General features: G+C 39.1%; 1 long non-coding RNA gene across 1 annotated transcript in view; it reads right to left on the bottom strand.

Annotated features, from left to right (window-relative positions):
- Positions 1-4,021: 4,021 nt before the first annotated feature.
- The window catches only part of LOC145683364 (uncharacterized), a 59,616-nt gene continuing 38,053 nt past the window's right edge, over positions 4,022-25,584 (bottom strand). The window contains exon 3 of the long non-coding RNA XR_014131065.1: positions 4,022-4,210. This is a non-coding gene — a long non-coding RNA (uncharacterized LOC145683364). The remainder of the gene's footprint in view (positions 4,211-25,584) is intronic.

A 25,584-nucleotide genomic window follows, 5' to 3' on the forward strand; every position in this document is an offset into this window, starting at 1 on the left:
GAATTTACAATAATTATGAGCGTTATACTTCAGGAGAACTCAATTCCGTAATTTTCGTAATTGCGTAGAATAGAGATCTCAGAAACGCTCTGAGTTTTTTCGTCACACTTCAGGGAATTGTTTGTTGATAATTTAATACGTGTTTATCATCGGCTACTTATTTACGTCACTTCTTTCATCGTGGCTTGCTCTGTTAAATTTTCCAAAGGTGTGGGAGAATAAAAAATAAAAGAATATAAAAAATAACAAGTAATCACGTCGGCATGGTACCTACAAGGACCAAATTTCAAGAACGAACCTCTACCGATCTTCCCGAAGATTAGGGTCACTTCACTTCAGTAGTGGCCGAAATAAATCAGTGGCGGCTTGACCGTAGTTTCAAGGCCAACCTAATGTTACACCGTAACAATATATATATATATATATATATATATATATAGATAGATAGATAGATAGATAGATAGATAGATAGAGACATAAATGGGTAGATAGATATAGATATTAGGCTGTCTTTTATTTAGTTTAATTTAGTGTTGCGACACTCACACAAACTAAATGTGTTTTATGTGACCGTAAACACATAAGCGAATACGAGAACGTTAACCTGTTCCGATTTGACGGAAAATCCATGAGGTGAATTTTCCACATTATAAAATTATTTAGAATGTCCACTAGTGATAACGGTGAAACCAAATGATGCAGAGAATCGAAGCTTTCCAGGAAGCCAGTAGAGAAAGAACGATACCTGTCCTATTTGGAAACATCACCAGGTGAAAAGTTTTGCCAACCCAAGAGAGGCTTATATTTTTGTAAATAGAATGACCCAAATTGAATGTTATCGTCACAACCAACAATTAAAATATAGACAAAAGAAATGGTAAAACCAGACAAGTGTTCAATTCAAACTTATCTAGAAATAACGTGAAACATGTGTTAAATACAAACGCCGCTGGCGCATGCAAGGAGTGAGGAAGTAACGTTTTGTACCCCTTAAGTTAAATGTTCACAAGAACTGCTTACGCTCAATCCAAGTCCACAAGGGACCGTTGAACACCGTTGTAATTAACAGGTAAGAAAGTTGAGGTTCAAAAGAGTACAATAACTAGGAAAAGGACACTAATGTTCTGTGTTTGGAACCGTTAATGCAAGGCGCCAGAGCATGAGAGTAGTAATGGCCTTACCTGGTCTAACTTCGGACTGTGAGCAATGTGCCCTTGGACCCGTACTCCAGGACCCATGGCCCCTGGCCCGGGATCAATGAAGTAGAGGTATCTAAGACGATCCCGTCTACATTTTGACAGGGGTACCTTGGCAAACTCCAATTTTTCCCAGCGGTACATAGGACCATCTCCTTCAATTTTGGAAATTGAAAAATCGAAAATTTGGTATGCTAACCCAGGATCATTTAATGTACCTGTATCAATTTATGAGGTCCATCTTGTTCCTTTTCATGTGTAAAGAAATCCCAAAAATTCTAATTTTGAGGAATTTGTCCTAATTTATCCCCTTTGATAAAGTCTTATTAACTTATTCGGTTATATGGGTGTGTAGAGGAGTGCATTTTCTTTTATAACATTTGAGTATATTGACGCACTGTTTTAAAAATTTGGGAATTATTCCTCGGCCCAGCTCTCCAATTTTGAAAATGACTAATTAAAATTTGTAGTATATTACTAAAGGACACGAATATGAACCTATATTGGTTTTGGGGGTCCATCTTGCTGCTTTTCATGAGTAAAAATTGCTAAAAATTAAATTTGGGACGTTCTTGAGCTATTTTATATCTTTCGATTAGTTCTATTACCTTATTTGATTATATGCATGTGTACTAAGGGCTATTCTCTTTTTAAAGACATCGGAACCTACAAACATCCACTGGTGTCATTAACTTGTTCCCCTATTAGCGAATGTCGAGGTGGTTTCTTTTGCATCGTTTTGTGCGTATTTTGTATCATTTTTGAGGGCCTATTCTGACTTCGTGTGCGTCGCCTGAAGTAGGTCAAGATTGGCTACAAAGTAGGAAGAAAATGCTCCATTGTTACGCCATTATCGAATTTGGACGTGATTTCTTTCGTGTCGCTTATTGCCTGTGTTCTACTGTTTTTTACAGTTATTTTCACGTTTTGTGAGTCCATGGAAGTTGGTCAAAATAGACCTACAATGTAGAACGAGAATGACCCACTCTTCCGCCACTACCGAATTTCGAGCTCATTTCTATCGCAATGTTTAGTCCCTTTTTGGTGTTGTGTTGTGCGGGTATTTGTTCGTTTGTGCGTCACCAGAAGTGGGTAAAATGGACCTTCAAAGTTGAACGAAAGTGATAAACTCTTTCGCCACTGTCGAATTTCCAGGTCGTTTGTTTCACATCTTTAGTGACTGTTTTCTATCGTGTTTCCCTCTTACTTCAAATTTTAGTGTGTCACTGGAAGTCGGTTAATAGTGCCTTGGAGATGAGATTTTAATGAGGAATTGATCCATCGCTACTGAGTTTCTACCTTGTTCGTTTCTCATCGTCTAGTGCCTATTTGTGCTGTTTCGTGTAGCTATTTCCACCTTTCCTGTGTCAAAGGAAGTTTGTCAAAATGGGCTACAAATATGAGACGAAACTAACCCACTGTTCCGCCACTATCGCATTTCGAGGTAGATCCTTTCGAATAGTATAGTGTCGTGGGCCAATTTCCATGTTTTATGCTCCATTCCAAGTGGGTCAAAATCACTTTGCAAGGTGAGGTGAAAACGACCCACTGTTACGCCACTTTCGAATTTCGACGTCGTTCCTTTCGCATCCTTTAGTGCCTAGTTGTTCCGTTTTGTTTACCTACTTCCACGTGTTGTACGCTACCGGAAGTGGGTCAAAATAGCATCCGAGGTGGGACGAAAATGACCTAATCTTCCGTCACTATCGATTTTCGAGGTAGATAATTTCACATCCTTTTGTGCGTATTTGTGCAGTTTTGTGCAGCTTCTTGCGTCAGTGGAAGTGGATCAAAAATGACTTCCCAAAATGAAATTAAAATGACCGTCTGTTCCGCCACTATCGCACATTGAGATATTGTCTTTCGCAGCAGTTAGTGGCTATTTTGTACCGTTCTGTGCGCGTTTTGTACGCCGAAAACGATAGTGGCGGAAGACCGGATCGTTTTTATATTAACCGAAGGCACAATTCGACACACTTCTAATGACGCATAAAACGTCCAAATAGGTACACAAAACACCACAAAGCAAGGACGAAACGATGTGAAGGAAACCACCTCGAAATTCGTTGGTGGAGAAAAAACATCATCTTATTCCGCCATATTAGTAGGCCTATTTTGAGAAACTTCCCAAAACGTGGCGCCCAAAACGTGGGTCTAGACGCCCAAAACGGCCCAAAACACACACGAAATGATGCAGATGAAACCACTTCGAAATTCGTTGGTGGCGGAAAAAGTTAATGCCTCATCCGCTTACAGTTTAGCAATTGTCCCAACAAAAATTTGGTAGGACTCTTTTGAAAAATTTGCGTGTCAAATATTAGTAAGATCACCTGATCTATTCTCTTTGATACGACCAAGGTACATTAAGTAAAGTTTAAATTTAGGACCACCTCTGATCATAAAACATGCTCTCTAGAAATCACTGAAATTTTGATTGATTCTGTTATTCCTTTTATGGCGGAAAATTATGACGATGTAAGCAATATATTTAATTATTGAAGCGGGGGGTTAGAATTCATGACATAGGTACATTGTAACATTTATATTGCAGAACTACCTCTGTACAAACTTGAGACTTGTCGAAAACAATACTTGGCCAATATTCTGTGGGACATTTGTTATTAGATAAGTGAGATTTTGAACAAGGTTCATGAGCTGGCTTCTCGTCTTATATTGATCACTTCTTAAGGAAACCAATACTTTAAATTTAATAACGTTGTAACGTTATAGTTTCGTGTACCATGTTGATAGTATACCTATGAGTTGGAAATAAAAGACAGACAGATATGCTTAAATTTTATTTTATTCATTTTTTTCGGATTCCTTCTTCTTGGTATACTAAGGTATTTACAATGTTTGTAGGTTGTAGATGTCGTTTCATTACAGATACACATTTTTGTATATTGAGCTGGGTTTCTTGATTAGATCTCCTCCTCCTTTTCTCCTTGATTGTGATGATTTGGTTCCATGTCATTGAGCATAGCACAGGATTGCAAAGTTTCATATTGTGAATTCTGTAAAGGGAACGGGGAAGAAAGATTATCATTATAGAAACAGATGCTGATAAAAACATTACATGTAAAAATACACTGTCAATGATAAATATGATAAAATTGTGCGCAAGGTGTATTGCAGCAGTGTACAGTCATAGATTTGGGGTGCCGTTCTGAACAAGTATTGAATTTCACTTAGGGATTCTCTTTGAACTTTACAGCATAAATAAACGTAAACAACATAGCTACATAGGGTGATCCAAGACTTTGCATTCGACTATTATTATATTTATAATACATACAGTGAAGTTTTAAGAATTCAACCTTACGTTACAGTACGTAAGGTGGAAGACCATAGCTATCATAACATTTCTCATAACCTCGATTACACAAGGCTGCAAATTGAAAAAAAAAGTTCATGTTGTTTTTTGATTAATAGGTGAACTTAATTCTTTGTTCCCAGCTGATTACGAATAATGAATTCGTTTTTACCTGTCACGTAAGGTTTTCTTCCAAATCAATGTCAAAATTTCGGCCTTCTTCCGTATTTAATACTGCTTTATTATACCTTATTTCTTATCTTCTATCACACTAAAGACCTTATTATGCTAAATAACTGAACATGTTTTGTTTAATGTTAATGCAGATAGACAAAGAAAAGTATATAAGATTCTCTACACATACAGATTACCACATATATACATATAATATGGAAATATATACATAAATATATACGTTGTAAAATGGAAATCAACAAAGTCATATAACATATTTATTTTTCACATCTTTTTAGCAAGCTTTCTCTTATTAGCTTTCCTAATTTCCTTGTGATTTTATTCTGAAGTTTCTCTGTGCAATGTGCAACAGTAGTCAGCCATCACTCCAAAGTGCGTGATACCTTTTCTCTATATCCCTCATGTCTTGATGGAACCATTCGCCTTGTTCCTCACTTAATTCTCCGAGATTTGGTGGAAAGTAATCAAGATGAGAAAGCAAAAAAATGCAACTTGAGATTCATGTTGCAACCCAGTTCTTGAAATTTAACTAACATATTCTCAGCAACTTCTCTGTAATCAGTACTTTTATTGTTCCCCAGGAAGTTCACCACCACGCTTTTAAATACTATCCCAGCATTCCTTTCAGCATTAGTAATTTTTTCCCTCGAAGCTTTTATCCTTCATTAACTTTCTAATCTCTGGGCCAACGAAGACACCTTGTTTCTCTTTTCACATGAAAGTGAAGGAAATTTGTTGCATGTGAACTTAAAACATTCGCCTTCCTAGTCGAGTGCCTTAACAAATGGTTTCATCAATCCCAATTTTATGTTAAGGGGAGGAAGTATAACTTTCTCAGGACTGACTAAATTTTGTTGAATGATGTTTTTTGATCCCGCGTTCAGTGTTTTCCGTAATGGCTACTGTTTCCTTCCCCAGTGGTCATTTCGTGCCCTACTATCCCACTCGCAAATGTAACATGGTATTTTTGTATACCCATCTTGTTGCCCAAGTACAATGCTCAAATCCTTCAAATCTCCACACACCACCCAACCATGTACCTCGTATTTAATTTTATTGAGAATAAATTGCACATTGTCATATGTTTCTTTCAGTGACGCAGAATGAGCAAGAGGAACTGAGGGGAACTTATTTCCATTATATATCAGAACAAATTTTAAACTTGTTTCATTCGAGTCAATGGATAATCTGCAATCACTAGAAAGGCAAGGGAAATTTATCGTGATCAACAAACCTGACACATCACAACAAAACACGACAGAACTTACTTTTGAGTAATACTGCACAATTTTTTCCCGATATCTGTACCAGGAAAATGTTCCAAAGGCCAGCAATTTCATTAAGTCTGGAACCAACAAGTTCAGCAGATTCTTTAGACAGATTTATGTCTCTAACTAGATCATTGAGCTGGCGTTTGTGTGAGTGGTATAGGGTCACGAGATCCGCTAGGGGGATTGTAAACTTCATCTTCTATTTCACTATTTTCCACTGAATCACTCTAAGAACAGGGATCACTTACAAACTCAAGATTTGATGGAGGTGTCGGAACAGGCAAGTCTAGGCCGTCCAGCACAGGTCTCATTACAGAAGGAATATTGGGATACACTATCTTTGTCTCGTTTCGAGTATTGTGTCCTACAATTTCACAGAACAGAAGTAGCAATCATCGCTGTGGATTTTCGATTCTCTCCAGACCATTAGTACTGCGAATGGCATAGATGACCGCTTTCCAGTGCTCCAGTTCCGTAACGATTCCACACAAGATGTACATAGATTGTGTGGAGTCCACGCTTTATCTTGATCTCCAAGTTCCATACGGAAGTATGCGAAATATGCCCTTCTTACAAAATCTGTAATTTCTGTCTGTGTGGAACAAATTCACCACAGACAAAACAAAATAAATCTAGTCTATTCTTACAACCACGAGACGCCATGGCGACACGGTTTTCAACGAATTACAAAAAAGCGAGCTAGTCTGCGATATTAAAATGTCATTAATATTGAACACGGTCACGGTCACGGTAATTTTGTGGTTATGTATAGAGTTGCGGGCCGGAGTCCCTGACTCCATGAGTAATATGTTATAAAGAATATATCAAGCTGTGCTGGTGATTTGTTGGATGTTACTATTGTTTTGGTACGTATGGGAGACTACATCTTCAACTGTCGCAGAGTAGCTGATTATGACTTCTTGACCAGTTCTGGAGAGATTTTAAATGCGTGGTGTTAGATGGACGTTCCGCAGTGCGCATTCGGTGCCGATATTAGCTATAGCTGAATTTATATGTCTGGGTAAAGTACGACAGAACTTATTGTGGAGATGCCGTAGTACGTCTCTGACAGTGGGTAGCTCTAAGTCTTCCAGGATCTGGCTGTTTCGTGTATATCTGTCGTGACCAGTGATTATACGACCAGCTCGAGTTTGCACACTTTCGAGAGTTTGTACGTGACTATGTGAAGCATGTTGCCAGGCAGGGCATGCATAAGAGATGGTAGACAGGATTATCATTTTGAAGATGTTAACTCGGACCACATGAGAAAGGGAGCTACAGCGCAAGATGGGGTACAACGCTGAGATTTTTCGTAATGCTCTCTGTTTTATGTTTCTGATGTGTGCGGCGAACGTTAGACCACGATCTAAAGTTACACCCAAATATTTGACGTGCGTAGCATGAGGAATGCGTGTCTTCTCATAGTTTAGATTTCGATGGACGCGGGTGCGTCTCCGATTGTGGATGACAGCACAGCTTTTATCTGCATTTATTTTGATTCTCCAACGTCTTGCCCATTCTTGAAAACCTATGAGTTGGCGTTGCATGTATATGTAACATTGTGGAAGTGAGCTACTCGTCGCGAAAAAGGCAGTACCGTCGGCGTATGTTGCAACAAAACAATGGGGCAAGGTCAGGATATCTGCTGTGTACAGATTATATAAAAGCGGTGAAAGTACAGCGCCTTGTGGAACACTTGCTTTAATAGGTCTAGACTTGGATTAGAACCGTCAACAGACACATGGAATTTTCTGCCAATGTGGTAGGAACGCAGTAAATGCAGAAGACGATCTAAAAAAACTTGCGTGTATAGTTTATATAAAAGTCCAGCTAACCAGACTTTATCAAAGGCTTTTGAGTCATCCAGATAGACTCCAAGGGTGTGTTGTTTTCTGTTAAAAGCCACTGTTAAATGATCCACTACTCGCACGAGTTATGTAGTAGTGCTATGTTGTGCACGAAACCCGAACTGATGTAATGGTAGAAGGTCTCTAGTAGCTACATGCTGTTTCAGTCTCCAGAGAAAAACACGTTCAAAGAATTTGCTTAGGTGTGACAGAAGACTTATTGGCCTATAGTTTTCCGGGAGAAGTGGATTTTTCCCGGGATTGGGGATGGTGATTATACGAGCTTCCTTCCAGGTCTTCGGGAAATAGCATAAGTGAAAGATGGCATTAAATAAATAGGTTAGGAAGACCAGTAGTTTTCTGGTTGGATGTCTTAGGATATCAGATCGAATTCGGTCGGGCCCGAACGCTGTCTTCGCCGGAAGACATTTGATACGTCTTTCTATTTCTCGAGGTGTAACTAAGATGATGTCATGTGTAGGGTTTTGTGTAGTTAAACTATGTAGTGTGGTTCGGATGTGCTGTTTGAGATAGGGATCAAGACGTGATCTGTTAGGCTGGAACTGTTCTTCCAGGGAGTCAGCGAAAATATCCGCTTGCGACTGTGGGTCTTGAGTCAGTACTTGTGAGCCTTAAAGGACTCTAGCTCTGGAAGCATTTGTAGCACTCTGAAAGGATTTAGAGAATGTCCAAATTTTTCGATCATTTGCTGTGATATTTCGAAAAGTATCTTCCCAGTACTGTTGATTTTGTCGCTGTGTGAGCACTTGAGCTTCGCACGCAGTTTATTCCATAATGTTTTGTATGCTGGATGTAGTGTGTGTTGCCATCGGCGTCTAGCCCAACGTTTAAATGGAGATAGATCTGCAGATGTAGACTGTCACATTGTCCTATGTGCGTTGGAGAGATTTTGGTAGTGGAGCTCTCTGCCTGTGCTGTTCGAAGTGCTAATGTGATGTGAGAAACCGCTTGGTCGATGTCCTCAATGGTAGCTGGCCGATCTCGGAGATCGATAATAGTGTTTAGTTTTGTTTAAAAATATCCCAATCGGTTTCTATATGCTTAAAAATAGGGGCAGAATGGGTAATGCTGCGGTGTGAGACGTGAAAAATGACTGGATCGTGGTCAGAGTCTAAATCTGAGATGACATAAGGATGCACAGTAAACGATACGTCTTTACAAAGAGCGACGTCAAGCAAATCGGGTTGTCCGCCGAACTTTGGATGATGAGTTGGGTCTGGCGGAGCACTGCTCCATGTTTAGCATTAAGATCTCCAGCTAAAATGACCTTTGGCCCTAAGTTTGCGATGACATCGAAGTCTGTGGGCTCTAGTTGTGTGGCCGAGGACCTTTACCCGGTAACCAATATTAATGGAACGCCTGGCGTTATTAGCTCAACAGCAAGTGCCTCCGAAGTAAGTAGGGTGGTATTGTAACCAACCTGACTGGGAAAGTCTTTTTGATTATAAGTAGTAATTCTCCTTTCTGTCTGCCCACTCTATCCTGCCGATAGACAATCTAATTGGGTAGTCGCCAAGTAGTGATCCCAGCAGTAAAGTGTGTTTCTTGTACAAACATGACATCAACTCTATGGTGTGTGAGAAATCTAATTAGCATTTGTTTCTGCCCCTCGAGACCATCTGTATTCCATGTAGCAAGAATAAGTGTATGATGTAGGACGCTGGAGTTAGAAACAGGATTCGTCAACCATATCGGCTATTGTTTCTATTACTGCTGCAGCCTTGGAAGCTGAGTCTGCTGCTTGACGGAGACAGGTAATACCTCATTTAATATGCGTTATGATTTTGTGGAAATGTAACCCCTTGAGGAATGAAAGAATAGACTTCTTCTTTGGGGCTCTCCTGTCTTTCCTGTGAGTCCAGGTCTTCTTTGGGGCTCTCCTGTTTTTCAGCAGAAGCTGGTTGGATGTGGGAAGCAGGGGGAGCTTCAGCGTCTTCATTGTCCGTAGCCATAGGTTGGACATTAATAATAGTGGGATTGGGAATTGTCTCTGCTGCTGGTTTGTTGACAGTTTTCTCCGCTTTATCTTGAAGTTTCGTCGGCTGTTGTGCCGGCAATTTAAGAGCCTCAGAATAGAATTTGAATACTGGACATCCACGGTAATTAGCCGGGTAATCGCCCTGACAATTTGCGCAAGTGGCGGGTGTGGAGGAGTCGGATTTTCTGCAGGACTAGGTAAAATGAAATTGCCCACAGGTTGCGCTTGGCAGGTGTCCTGTGAATTCCCCAAGCATTGGCATCTGTAACACTGTAGCACCGAGGGAGGCTTATATGGTTCGATTTGGACCTTGTAATGAAGTAGGTTGTTGATAGCATAGATCTCTTTAACACCTGCACTTCGTTCCAGAGCAATCAAAAACAGTGGCATCATAATTTTCTTGTTATCTGTCTTGCTTTTGCGAGACATTTGGTGAACGCTTGTTGGTGTGTAGCCCAGTCGGATAAATTCATCCTTCAGATCGTCTAAGTCAGTGTCAATAGACAGTTTTCGGACAACCACCTAAATAGGCCTTTCATTTTTGCTACCCCTGTGGCATACTCAGGTTTCGTTTGATCGCAGTAAGCCTTGATAGAATTGTAGTCATCTTTGTTTGCCGCTTGAATCCGAATGCGCTCCGTAGTTGGCTCAGCTAGAGGAGGCTCCTTCAATGCTCGTGACAAGGTCTTAATAAACGTATAGATGTTGGTAATTCCGTAGATGAAAATCGGAGGCGGCTTTTGGCTGATTTGTCGTAGCAGTTTTTGTGCTAGTACTAGCATTATCTGATTGTGCTGGGGACAAAACCTCGAACTTATTACTGAGTGGAAGAGGTGGATATTCGGAGACACTATTAGTGAGGTGTTCTGTCTTGATGTTTGCTAAAGAAGACCTACATCGCTTCAGCGTTCCTACTACCGTGAAGTCCATGTCTTCAGGCTTACTCGAAGTGGAGGGTTGTGAAGCACTGGACTGCTTAATTGCAGTGGATTTCAATTTCGCTGAGGCGGCTGCTTGCTTCTTTTTGCTTAAAGGCACTAGAAAATCTAATGGTTTGTACGTTGGTTTTGCTATTTTGACCCTGAGACCTGGAATCCGGGGTGTTTGTACTTTCTTATCTGATTTTGCTGCTGGCTTCTGAGAAGCCATCTTAATAACTAAACTGGGAGATGGCGCCAGCTTACCACAAAAGATACCCCCTGATAGCCACTGATAGCCCATGTATACTTTGGTGTCTTAGATCAATGCTCTAAAGGGTGGATTTAATTAAAGTGTCTACTCCTCCGAAGAGGAAGCAGTAATATAAATCGTTATCCGGTAGATATGCCGAAGTCGTCAACTAGTTTTGGTGATATCAGCCTCCGAAGAGGAGAATATCGCAAACAAATCGTTAACCAAGAGAATAGCACGTTCGTCAACAGTAATAATCAATTAGGTGTGTTAGCCTCCGTGGAGGCTTAAAACCAATTCGACGGTTGTTTCCTTAATCCTCAGAGAGGTAAGTAATCCAACCGTATTAATGAAGTTCGCGATTCTATCAATAGGGATAGACACACTACCTGACTCGCTTGTTTTTCTCCGCCAGCTACGGATACCCTATTTTTTAACCTGGTTAGAGCTCTAGGTGGCCAGTTCTGAAATATTGAAGCATTTTTTTGTCGTCTACCCGGTTAAAGGGTTGCGCCCTTTCTTCGGGGAAGTGTTGTATTAGGAATGTGAGACTACAGAAATTGTGGTTGGTCTAAGGGGTTTTCCTTTATTCATTCATTATTTTAAGTAATTAACATATATAAAACATACATACACAATAGAGATAAGTTGAAACAGGTGACACAAAAACGTAATAATAATAATAACAAAGGTAATATTGCATGGAGGCTATTAGAAATATGAAACAATAATAATAACAATATAATAACAATGTGAATATAATAACAAATAAGGAAAACAATTACAACTTAACGAAATAATATTTAAAAATGTTGATGAAAATGAAGATGAATTATACTGGACGCCACAACACTAGGTTCTGTTAGTGAACGGATGCTGTTATCTTCTGTTCCTGGAGCTATTCAGGAACTGATGTAGACAGAGGAGGCCCATGTTAGTTGGTTATTACTGTGCATATGATGGATAGATGGAAGATGACAAATGGCGTGGATGATATATATCAAATATTTCTGGGTCTCGATGGGCAGTATCCATTTGCAAGTGATACAGTGTAAGATAGTGTTGGAGCGGAGTGTCGACGTATCGTGGCGGTGCATCATTGTTTCGGTCATATCGTAGTATATCCTGAAGCATGGGTGTCGTAAATCAAAGCGTTTCGTGATGTAACGAATGCGAAGCTGTTCTAGATGGGTAAGCAGTGGTGGAAAGTCTATGAGATCGTAGAGAAGTCTGGTTGGGCTTGGTAAGTGAATTCGATAGGCCAATCTAAAAGCATGCCGCTCCATTATAGACAATTGTTTATAAAATTTGTCGGGAGCTGCGGCCCAAGCTGTATGGCCATAGGTTAAAGTAGTCCTCATAAAAGCTTTGTAAGTGTGGAGGACAGTGGGTGGTCGTAAACCCCAGCTGGTGCCAACTAAACGTTTAAGTAGATTTAGTCTGTTCTTAGCTTGAGTAACAATTTTCTTAAGATGCAGAGTCCACGTAAGCTTTGAGTCAAATATCACCCCAAGGTAAGTAAGAGATGATGTGAAAGGAACTGGCGTGTCGTCCACGTGAATATTTAATAAATTCGGATTGCGAAACACTCTGGATCGTCTACGTGGTGGTAAAAAAAACTACAGATTGTGTTTTCGCTGAGTTAATACTGAGTCTCCAGACCTGACACCAACGGACAAATGTGTCGATAGCTGGCTGCATGAGTCTATTAATACGCTGGATAGTGCGAGCTGTTGTGAGAAATGCTGTGTCATCGGCGAATTGGTAAACTTGGACGTGGGGAGTCAGTCTGAGATCAGCAACGTACAGTAGATATAACAAAGGAGACAGAAGAACCTTGAGGTACGCCAGAATGTAAGAATATGGGGTGTGATAAAGCGTTGTTAATAGAAATATATGCAAGACGTCCTGTTAAGAAAGTATTGATTAATCGTATGTAAGATATGGGCAGCATGTAGTTGTGTAATTTGTATATCAAGCCAGGATGCCAGACTTTATCAAATGCCTTTTCCAAATCAAACGTAACTAAACAAGAAGGAAATCCCTTGTTGTATTGGTTATAAATAGCAGTGGCGAGTCTTAAGAGCTGATCGAGTGTACTGAAGCGCGGTCGGAACCCGGCTTGATGGATCGGCAGAAGATTGTGCATGAGGAGGTGGTCGTGGAGCCGACGAACGAGTATACGTTCTAATAATTTGCAGAGACAACTTGTTAAATGGATCGGGCATTACGACTGTACGTCGGATGGTGGTTTCTTAGGCTTAGGAAATAAAAGAACTTTAGAATACTTCCAATTGAGCGGAAGGAAGCCAGTGCGCAGGATAAAGGTATAAATATGGCTTAGAATCAGAATGAAAGAAGGCGGTGTTTGTTTGATGAGAAAATATGTGATGGAGTCGAATCCAGGTGCCGTACTGAGTTTGGTTGCTAAAATAGCCCTGATGTCATCTGGGTCTATAGCCTGAGTAAGTGGATTATTAGGTTCCAGAGTATGGTGGTCAGAAGGCTGTAGATGATGAGCGGTCGGATCGGCGTGAAGATTGATAGAAGTTTGAAGGCGGTGCGGTGTGTGCCCTCCAGAAAGAGGAGTGAAGACTTCTTGGAAAAATGTAGCAAAAATATTAGCCTTGTCTATGTCATTATTAAGAGCTTGATGGTTGTGAATAAGAGGATAGGGTGTACGAGACGTTTTTCCAGTAAGTTGGTTGAATTTACGCCAATATTTGCTGGGATGAGTTTCTGCAGTAAGAGTATTACACGTTAAAATCCACTGTCTTTTCTTGTATGCTACAATGTAGTTGTGTGTTATTCGGAGATATTGGCGGTGTAAGCGCAGTGCCTCCAAGTTGCCACTGGTTCTATATTCACGATAAGCTCGACGTGAAGCAGAAATTAATGCAAGATATCTTGGTGGCAAAATAGGTTTATGCGGTTGTACATGAGTAGACGGAATAGAATGTTCCGCTGCTCCTTGAATTGCTGCAGTAAGGTCAGTGATAACGTGATCAAGACTATGCTGCGAGGTAGGAATAGTGAGTGTACTAATGGCGTCGTCTATTGTGGATCGGTATTGATCCCAATTAGCCTTATGATATAGATAATTTTTTCTAGCTGGTAACTGATTTGACGACTTCACTGTACATTGCAGTTCTAGTTTAACAGGAACATAATCGCTGCCGATGGAATCTAGTACAGTAATGGTAATAAGAGGAGAAAGAGAAGACGACGTTATTACTACGTCAGGCGTTGTGTTGCTAGCTGGCCTCGTAGGTTGTGGCAAGATGTGAAATTCTCCTGTAGTGGAAGTTTCTATAAAATCAAGAAATTGCTGTTTGTCGCGCTGTGTTCTACTATGAAAATTCAAGTCTGCCATGATAATATAATGCCGGGATTGCGTATCAATGAAACGAAAGAAATCATAGGTGAGAATCTTTCCTGGCCGAACATAGATTGTGGCAAATGTGACTGTGCGACCCCGAAGGTAGAGAGTAGTTACATTGTATTCAGGCAGATTGAAAGTTTGAGGCAGGGTAACAGTGCGGTATGGTAGACGAGTGCTAATGCCGATAGCTTTACCGCCGTATAGACGGGGTCCGGACGGAGCATCATGACGTAGTAAGTTATATTTTCGTATGTAACACTGTAGATAAGGAACCAGATAAGTTTCGTTGAGTGCGAAGGCTGAGATGTGTTCTTCCTGTAATAACTGCGTGAATAGTACTTGATGTGTCAATAGTGAGCGTATGTTCATAAATAAGAAGCTATACGCCATTACGAAAATACAAAAAATATTGCAAATGGAAGCTGCCATATTAAACGTAAACTTCGATAGGTTGGATTTGAAAATGAACTGTTGGTCCAGAATGGGTTGCATGGAGCTGAAGGTTAAACAGAAGTTTAGCTGCATGGATGATTTGGTTGAGAATGTGAGTGCAAAGAAACGAATGAATGTTCTGTAGACTAATCGTGAGGAATCGGAGCAGATCTTCAACAGTAACAGGATCAAGTAAAGAGTTTGCAGGTGGAGTGGGACGGTCAGCAGACCTTATGGGTGCAACCAGTTCTGGTTTAGAAGGTTCCGGTTGTGGCTTAGCTTTACATCTGTAACTATATATAGGATGCTTCTCAGGACACGCACTACACTGTGGTGGCGCCTTTTGATTGGGGCAATCCTTCGTAGCATGTTGTAATGAACAATAGCCACACTTATTATCATTAGTACACTCGGATGTGGGATGTGCATTATACAGTTGACATCTCTCGCATCTTAACGGAAGAGGAAGAGGTGTGCGAGAAGGTTCTACTTTGTAACGTCTTCGATAAATGTAAGCTCCAGTGGACAAAAGCTGGTCTATCAACTGTGGTTGATCGGTGAGAATCCGTACAAGATATGTTGCACCGTTAGCGTTCTTTATCCGGATACATCGCTTTACAGGAAATCCTTCCTGATGTAATTCCTCATAGATTTCCTCATCGGTGAGATCTGGTTCAACTCCCCGTATAACAACGGATAGCATTGGCAATCGCCTAGGAGGAGGAGGAGTTTTACGTGCACTTGGAGTTAGTGCGGAGAGTTTAGCCTTTGGTAAAAAGATCTCAAATGTGGCTTTGTTACGCACATGCGATACAAAATTTGAGTTGGTAGATTTTAGTATAATGCCTCTGCGAGTTTTGACAATTTCGCGTATCTCAGGACGAGACATGTATTTAATCAACTGCTGAAAAACTGCTCTAACGGTGTTATACTTTTGGTCATAATCTGTCAGCAGGAAGTTATATATTGGTTCTGGTTGGTGATGTGAGTTTGAGTTATCGACGGAATTAGATGATGCCCAATTCATGGTGTTGCTCATACTTGGATCAATAATAGATGTAACTCGCTGTTTCTTCGGATCTATGGATGGATCACCATCCGAGAGAGATCGACAGCGAATGCGCTGCCCTTTAGTAATGCAGTCAGCGTAAGTAGGAGAAACAGTGGTGGCAAGTCCTACCGTACCGTTCCGGTTACAATCCGGGGTTGAGTTTTCTGCCGACCGTTTGGCCCTATATTAGCTGGAGTTTGGTGACCGAGTTGCGAGGAGCCGGAAGCATTGCTAAGATCCGTCATGATACGTAGAGAAACTGGGGCCGAAGCCCAAATGAAGATGCAAACGAAAAGAAGGATGATAGATGAGATTCAAAAAGCAAGCGCCCTCCGAAAGTGAAAACTTTCGTCAATCCTCTAAGTGCCCTAATTGTGTTATGCTCGCAAGTACGTATTGCAATACTTGGTCGTAGCTGACACCGTAAGAAACACAAGAGAGGCTAGGCTTCTTGGTTTAGTATGTATTGAAAGCACATCAAAGAAGCACTTCACTAGTGAAGCACATCAAAGATTTGCGGTAACTAAATATGAAATTTATTTCATATGAGTGAACAAGGTTTGAAATAGACATATTCTAAAAATATTCATGCAGGCAAAATTTTAGTAAATTCAATTAAATTAAACTTCCTTACATTTAAAACACGTTCATTATTGTTACCGCCTGGATAATTTCACCACGTACTCGTGACATCTAGCGCCAATCAGTTGAATTACACTTAAACATGCATACCACAATCAACATATATTAATGGTGAATTGTAAGAAATTCTTACGTGATATAAGAAAACTAGGACCAGTTTCGGTTTCAGCATTTTCAAATATATATAAAACATCCAAAATTATAAAAACAACAGAACCTATGCGGCCTTGTGTTATCAATATAAATTTGAATGGTTTCCTAATTTTGTTTATGGATCTGTATTTACATTAATTGCCACATGAAGAAAAATCTGAGAGGGCAACTCATCCGTTTAAATAATTACTGAATAATGAACTACTGATTAAGGCACTAGCCATTTGTAGTGAATTCAATATCATGAATTGAAATGATAAATAACTTATACGTATGTTGTTACTTAAAAGTCCAGAATAATGTTGTGGTGATGGTCGATCACTAGGAGTGATGGAAGCTCCGCATACACAGCATAGTTGCAGGTGCTGCTAATTTCTCTCGGAAATGAACTTTCAATCGGATGGCTCCGTGTGTCGTTGTAAATTCCAATGGTGACAATCTCCAACAGAAGAATCAGGAGTTAGGTCAAATACAAACAGTGTATATTCATTTTTGTCCTCGGCTCTTAAAATGGTATTTCTAGAATTGGTGAAATGTATGCCTGGACCTTAAAACAAAGTGTAGTATGATGAAATGTAGTGTTCTGTTTATAGCTTTGTTGGAATGTTTTTTAAGGTACAGCTTTTCCATTCACATAAAATGTAAAGCATTAATGATTAGATGTTGAAATTGAAATGGATTGCTTGTAATCGTTCCACTGGATGCTTCATTTAATGAAAATCCTACAATAATATGATTTGGCGATGTTTCATATACAGGTTATGAATAGTTTGGATTGTATAACATTCGGAAAGGGGATTCATTTCATTCGAACTCTTGTCAGAGAGTACATTGCCGCGTATATAGTAAAATTTTACTGTGTACCACTTTGACACTAGACCTAATGCTGAATTTTTTCACCTATAACGGTGAATATATTATATTGATTTTTACACTGTCACCACTTTCAGTGGCCATGAGACAAATGTGGGGTTTCGAAGGAATAATTTTCACACTTATACACACACTATCAATTAAAAATTTTTCCTGATTAAAAGTGTCACAATGAAGAAGTCCAATCATACCGAATTTCATACTTTGTTTTGTTAGTTCACAGCGTTGCTGAAATCCTTTCTTCCCACTGGTGGTTGCGTTCATATGGTCAGCCGTATCTTTTAACAATATTGTTGTTTGTAAATATGTATTTTAGCTACATTACTATAATTGAGCTGTTTTTGCTGGTACGAACAATATGGATGATTAGTGACGGAAATGAAATCAGTTTATTGTTCAATTTCATTTGTACTTCACTAAACATGCCGTTAAAAGTCATTTACATGTTCAAGTGGCTTCTCCGTTTGAGTGAAAGAGCAAACACCTGATATCACAATTTTTGCTTGGATGTACAATAATGATTGTGGCAAATCAATGTATTCATCACTGCCACCACTTACTACAAAATCGATGATTTTGAGTTATTGAATTAATTTGTTTGTAGCCAATAAAACCATTGCTCAGAAAACTGATTTGCGTGGGTAACGTTGAAAAACATCAAATATACTTTTAACACATTCACAGGATTGATGGTGCGGCGAAACCATAGTTGAATTGATCAAAAATATCTTTTGACGATGGCAATGTTCTCTTCTTCTTCTTACATCATAAAACTAGTCAACAAGATTTTGACCCAGAAATGAAAATGCCTAATTCTAATAGAAAGTCTCACGTAGAATTCGAATCTGCAATCAGTTTTTCTCCATCAGACTCAGTTTCCCCGTGACAGAGAGATTTTCGGGAAATTTTCCCTCAATTTTTTTTACAATTTTTCAACCTGTAGCTCCGGTACCCTTAGGTATATAAACACACAAATGGTATTTTATGTTAGCTTGATTTATACTTGGTGAACCCTCTAAGTTTCATACGAATCGCATTATTCTTTCTAGAGAAATAAATATATTTATATAAAAATACGCTATGTGTACTGTTCATTTTACCATATTCATTAGTGCAGATAAAATCACATATAACGTCCACAAAAATTACAATATAAGCACGGTTTATACCTCATTGGGGTTCCAGTAAAACGTATTTTCAATGATGTGTACACTATGTCACTATTTTTGTATGAGGGAATTTCTACACGTATTTGATTGGAAATTCCTTCCAAAAAGTATTTTAAAAGATTTTTTTGTCTCAACCTGCTATTTGTATATAGTAATACAGAAAGAGGAACTGAACTAAAACATAGTTTTATGTCTGCTTAATAAATAATGTTATTTTCATGTGAGCCGCATTATTCTGTCTAGAGATATAAACTATTGTGTCTATTTATAGGTAATAAAGAATATACTATCCAAGATTTTTACCAAACACAAAAACCTAACGTTGACGTATTATTGTCGGCACATTGATGAATACTCAAATACAAGAACAAATACGCGCGTGCTTTCTGTGGAAAATAAGTCACTTTTTAATATTTTGATCTGGAAACGATCCATAAAAAAAAATGATGACTCACGTAGCCTGATGACTGTTAATAGCGTTGAGTGACGGTCCAAGCTGGGCGTGTTATAGATGTGTCCGCGTTTAAGTTGAAGTGTTTGTGCATTGTGGAGTTTGAATAGATTGTGTTGTATGGTGATGCACTGAGTTTAGATTACGTTTGTGCTGCTTCCTGATTGATGGAATGTAGACTCGTGTGTGTGATACCCTACAGGATACAAGATGCCGAGGAAGTTTGTAAATCACCCGGACAATTTCTGTTATGCATGTGTGGAGCTGGCATTTAAATCGCAACGTCGATGCTTTACTCCACCTGTGATGAAGTGTTATCACTTATATTTTAGTTGCTCTGTAAAATACCAAGATAAGAATTGAGCTCCGCACCACATTTGTTGTACTTGCGTGAAACGTCTGACTGGGTGGGCAAATGGTGAACGAAACATGAACTTCGCAGTACCGATGATCTGGAGTGAACCCAAAGATCATTTTTTAGACATGTCCGTGAACCTGGCCCCAGCCACATCGGCACTAATTTTAAAACATATGTCAAAAATTAGTGCCCAATTAGTGCTGACGATCTGTAACATTAAAAATATGTGCCGTTACACATAATTCAAAAAACAAAAAGGATTCTGGGTGGGGCTAGGTTTACGCTAGCTCCACACACTCAACTGAGCGACATGAAACCCATACACAAAGTTAGTGCTAAATTAGTGCTGGTGATACCGCATAAAAAGAAAATACGTTCTATTATCAGAAGGCCAAAATATGTTCGAAAATGTTCAATGGGTTATCATCAAAGACTACAAAAGATCCCTCATTTTTATGATAAGATATAGAGGGCTAATCTTTCTATGCAGTATCGTCAGCACTAATATAGCACTAATTTTTGGCATTATTTACAAAATTAGTGTTCCATTATTAACCCTTCAGCACTCGCGCACAGACCGTCACGCGAGAACTCGCACGCGGTCGACACGACCTCGCTGTAAGATTTGACGTAAAGGAATGAATTACGTAATTTTAAATGAATTTGATACTTTTTAATTGTTAAATAAATCATTTTTCTCACAAAACGTGTTACAGTACATAGTATCATGTACGTCCATGTTCACGTCGTAGTACCTGATTGGCAGATTCCTCTTTCTCTACACTCAGAAGCAATTTTTCAATCCTTTCTTGTTCTTTCGAATCCATATTCATTCAAATCATAACTAGAACACTCACTAAAATACTGAGTTAATCGTACGTGTTATATTTAAAGTATATCTCCAAAAATATGAATAAACAAATTTGAAAGAAAAATATTAAGATAAAAACAATCAAATACATGAGCGCTCGCGCGCGGAAGAAATGACCGCAATAAGCTTAAAGGTCCAGTTGACAGAGCACAGAAAGCACTGGGCACCAACTAACGCCAAAAGCGGTGGTGTGTTGCAACAATACAGCCTGGGGAAGGATTAGAGGGGGTGAGGGGAAGTTTGCTCAAAGCCACTAAACAAAATCAAAGAATATTTATAGGTGCGGTCAAAAAGACCGCGCTGCGAGTTCTCGAGGGGTAAAAGTGGGTGGGGCTGCCTTCACATGAACTTGGCCCCAACCACAGCGTCACTAATTTTAAAATATATGACAAAAGTTAGTGCCTAATTAGTGTTCACGACCTATAATGTTAAAAAAATAGTGCTGTTACACAAACGTCAAGAACAAAAACGATTCTGGGTGGGTCTAGGTTCACACTCGCCCAACCCTTTAAACGATTGAGATGTAACCTATACACAAAGCTAGTGCTAAATTAGTGCTGTCAATACCACATAAAAAGAAAATTAGTGGCATTATCACAAGCCCAAATATATTCGAAAATCTAATATGGCGGCATCATCAAAGAAAACACTCGATTCTCATTTTTATCATACTATACATAGCACTAATTTTCTTTCTGTGCGGGATCTTTCTGTGCGGGATCGTCAGCACTAATTTAGCACTAATTTTTGGCATAGTTTTCAAAATTAGTGCTGTTACACAAACGTCAAAAAACAAGAATATTTAGGTGGGGCTAGCGTGAACCTAGCCCCACCCACTCAACCGATTGAGATGAAACCTATACGCAATGTTAGTGGTAAAATAGTGCTGACCATACCGCGTAAAACGAAAATTAATGCCATTATCAGCAGGCCAAATATATTCGAAAATCTAATATGGCGGTATCATCAAAGAAAACAATCGACCCTCGTTTCTATCATACTATACATAGCACTGATTCTTTTTCTATGTGGTATCAGCACTAATGTAGCACTAATTTTTTGCATAGTTATAAAATTAGTGCTGTTACACAAACGTCAAAAAACAAGAATATTTAGGTGGGGCTAACGTGAACCAAGCTGCACCCACTCAAATGATTGAGATGAAACCTATACACAATGTTAGTGTTAAATTAGTGCTGTCGATACCGCCTAAAAAGAAAACTAGTGCCAGTATCAATGAATACTTCCCCATGAATTTTTATGGAGTTTCGTGACATGCAATTAGCCATATCTACATCAATAGTTAAGCAATTACGAAACTGTGTGTTTTCTAGAAGCACAAACGATGCATGAACGAATGACACTTACTTTTTCGTTAGTGCTAAAAATGGGAGCCAAATTCACGCTGGCCCCAAATGTTTTTCTAGTTGTAGAGCCTACAAAAACTAATGGAGCACTAATGTTAGTTGTCGGTGCACTAGGAACACTAACGAATGACACTAAATTTTCCATTAGTACTTGAAGTGGCAGGTGCAGCGTGCACTCGGCGCCACAAAAGGTTTTTATTTGTAGCTCCTATAGTAATAAAGCACTAACGATAGGTGTTAATGCACTAAGAATCATTAACGATGCCCTAGCGATTAACACTAAATTTATCGTTAATGGGTTATGTGGAGGTTATGTTCAGGGATGTCGTTAGTGCATCTTAAGTGAAGGTGTTACCAGGAAATCCCTTTCGTGGGACAATTTCTCGCTGCTACAGACACTTCAACCACTAAGGAAAAAAATAGTGCAATTCGTTAGCGCATCGTTAGTGCTTTTTAATGCACAAACACCTAACGTTAGTGCTTCATTGGTATAGGTAAAACAAGTAAAATACTTTGAGAAATAGTATGAACTTAGTCCCTACTATAAGCACTTAGGAAAAAATTAGTGCAATTCGTTAGTGCATCGTCAGTGCTTCTAGAAAAATGATTCGTTATTGTTTATAAGAAATTTATAAGGAATTTCCCAATATATCAAATTTCCACCACATTTAAAAGCACTCATGATCTCTTGTAGTGCATTCGTTAGTGCAGTGTTAGTGCTTGTAAGTGCACCAACCCCTAACGTTAGTGCTTCATTGGTGTAGGTGCTAAAAGTAAAATATCTTTGGAGGTCAGCTCGAACTTTCCCCACTTCAAACACTAACGAAAAAGTTAGTGTCATGCGTTAGTTCTTCTAGAAAACACTATCAGCTTGTATACAATTTGATATTTCTGAGGTTGGTCCCTACCAAAAGCCTTGAACAAATACCAAATTTGATAGCAATAACGTTAGTGTTTAGTGCGTTTAAGTGCACTAACGATGCACTAACAATTTGTCATTAAGTCTATGTTTCTACGTTAATTTGTATAGATTTGGATATTTCTGAAGTTGCCCTCACGAAAAATCTTGAACAAATCCCAATATATGGTAGCACTAACGTTATTGCTTAATGCGTTTAAGGGCACTAACGATGAACTAGAGATTACCGTTAACCCTATTTTCTACGTCAATTTATATGGAATTTGATATTTCTCAAGTTGCCCCCTCCAAAAATCTTGAATAAATGCCAAAATATGATATCACTAACGTTAGTGTTTAGTGCGTTTATGTGAACTACTATCGATGCACTAACGATTGCCGTTAACTGCATGTTTCTACGTCAATTTGTATAGAATTGGATATTTCTGAAGTTGTCCCCACCAAAAATCTCCAATAACTCGTAAACGCTGATAGCACTAACATTAGTGCTTAGTGCGTTTGAATGCACTTTCCATGCACTAACGATGTGCGACGTTTGGTATAATTTGGGAGAGGTGGGGGCCAACTTCAAGCACCTGTATACATAGCAATATTTTTCTTTCTATGCGACGTGTTTGAAGTGCCCTCTCCCTACCTCTACCAAATTACGTACATCGTACATCGTTAGTGCATCGTTCGTACACGTTAGTGCAATCACAACTTACGAGATATTGAATATTTTTGGTAGGGGCTAACTTCATATGAAGTTGTTCTCCCCACTAAAGATGGATTAGTGATTGCCGTTAACCCCATGTTTCTACGTCAATTTGTATGGAATTTGATATATCTGAAGCAGCCCCACCACCAAACGTAATGAATAAATCACAAAATATGATGGCACTAACGTTAGTGCTTAGTGCGTTTGAGTGCACTAACGATACACTAACGACTGCCGTTAACTTCATGTTTCTACATCAATTTGTATGGAATCTGATATTTCTGAAGTTCGCCCCCTCACCAAAAATCTTCAATTACTCGTAAACTAAGGTAGCACTACCCTTAGTGCCTAGTGCGTTTAAGGGCACTAATGATGCACTAACGATATGCGACATTTGGTGTAATTTGGAAGAGATGGGGAGCCACCTTCAATCACGTTTATACATAGCGCTAATATTCTTTTTATGCGACGTGTCTGAAGTATCCCCCCACCTTCCAAATTACAACAAACGTCGCATATTTTTAGTGCATCATTAGTGCAATAAACGCACTAAGCACTAACATTAGTGATATCAGAGTTAACGAGTTATTGAAGAGTTTTGGTGGGGGGCAACTTCAAAAATATCAAATTCCATATAAATTGACGTAGAAATTCGGGGTTAATGGCAATCCTTAGTGCATCGTTAGTGCGCGTAAACGCATTAAGAACTAACGTTAGTGGTATCAGAGGTTACGAGTTATTTTAGATTTTTGGTTGGGGGACAACTTCAGAAATATCCATATCTATACAAATTGATGTAGAAACATGGGGTTAACGTCAATCGTTATAGCATTGTTAGTACATTTAAGCGTACTAAGCATCACTTTTAACAATGGAACACTAATTATGTAAACTATGCCAAAAATTAGTGCTAAATTAGTGCTGACGTTACTGCATAGAAAGAAAATTAGCGCTATATATCTTATCATAAAAATGAGGGATCTTTTTTTCTTTGATGATGCCGGGATTGAACATTTTCGAATATATTTTGGCCTTCTGATAATAGCACTAATTTTTTTATGCGGTATCAACAGCACTAATTTAGCACTAACTTTGTGTATAGGTTTCATCTCGATCGGTTGAGTGGGTGGGGCTAGCGTGAAGTTAGCCCCACCCAGAATTTTTTTTGAAGTCTGTGTAACGGCACAAATTGTTTTAACATTGCAGGTCGTCAGCACTAATTGGACACTAATTTTTGGCATATGTTTTAAAATTTGTGCCGATGTGGGTGGGGCCAGGTTCACGGACATTTTTCAGACTGCTACTTTTGTATGACACAGATAAAAGTAATAACCAGTAAATCTAAAAACACAGCACACTACCCTAATTTGCCATCAGCAATTAGGCCAGTTCCACACAGTGCAGAATTACCTATACCAATACCTCCTACTCATCTTACGTTAAATGAGGATTACGTGCTTGAGGCAACTACTGAAGTTCCAAGTGAAGAAGATGATCCTACTTATGTAGGAAGCACATCTACATTGGATCCCCATCTGATAACTCAGGGTGAACTAAATGACCTCGTACGGGATTTAAAACTTTCCAAGTTACAGGAAGAACTTCTTGCTTCTAGACTTAAAGGCTGGATCTGCTCCATCGTGACACTGAACTGCGTATTTTTCGAAATCGTCATACAGAGTTTCAAAGCTACTATACTCAAGAAAATGATTTAGTGTATTGCAATAATGCCTGTGCTGTGATGGGTACACTCGGACATGCACATATAAGTAAAAAGTAGAGATTGTTTATTGACTCTTCCAAAACTAGTTTGAAGGCTGTCCTTTGGACAATGGCAACAAATTTTCCTTCACTGACTTTGGCTTATGCAACTAATATGAAGGAAACCTATGAAAACATCAAAATAGTGTTAAAAAAATTCAGTATGAGAAATACAAGTGAACCGTTTGCTGTGATTTAAAAGTCATTTCTTTGTTAATGGGTTTGCAACTTGGTTATACGAAATATTGTTGTTTCCTCCACAAGTGGGACAGCAGGAACAAAGCGGAACATTACAACAAGAAGGAATGTCCAACAAGAAGGAATGTCCAACAAGAAGGAATGTATTAACTCCTGGACAGAAGAATGCTGTTTATTCCTCAGTGGTGAGCTCTGAATTTATCATACTTGACTGATAATTGTTTCACAAACAAATTTTACCTCACCAACTATGTAATGCGACTATACAC

The sequence above is a fragment of the Thermobia domestica genome, chromosome 4, assembly GCF_964235325.1.
Source record: "Thermobia domestica chromosome 4, izTheDome1.hap1.1, whole genome shotgun sequence".
NCBI classification, from domain to species: domain Eukaryota; kingdom Metazoa; phylum Arthropoda; class Insecta; order Zygentoma; family Lepismatidae; genus Thermobia; species Thermobia domestica.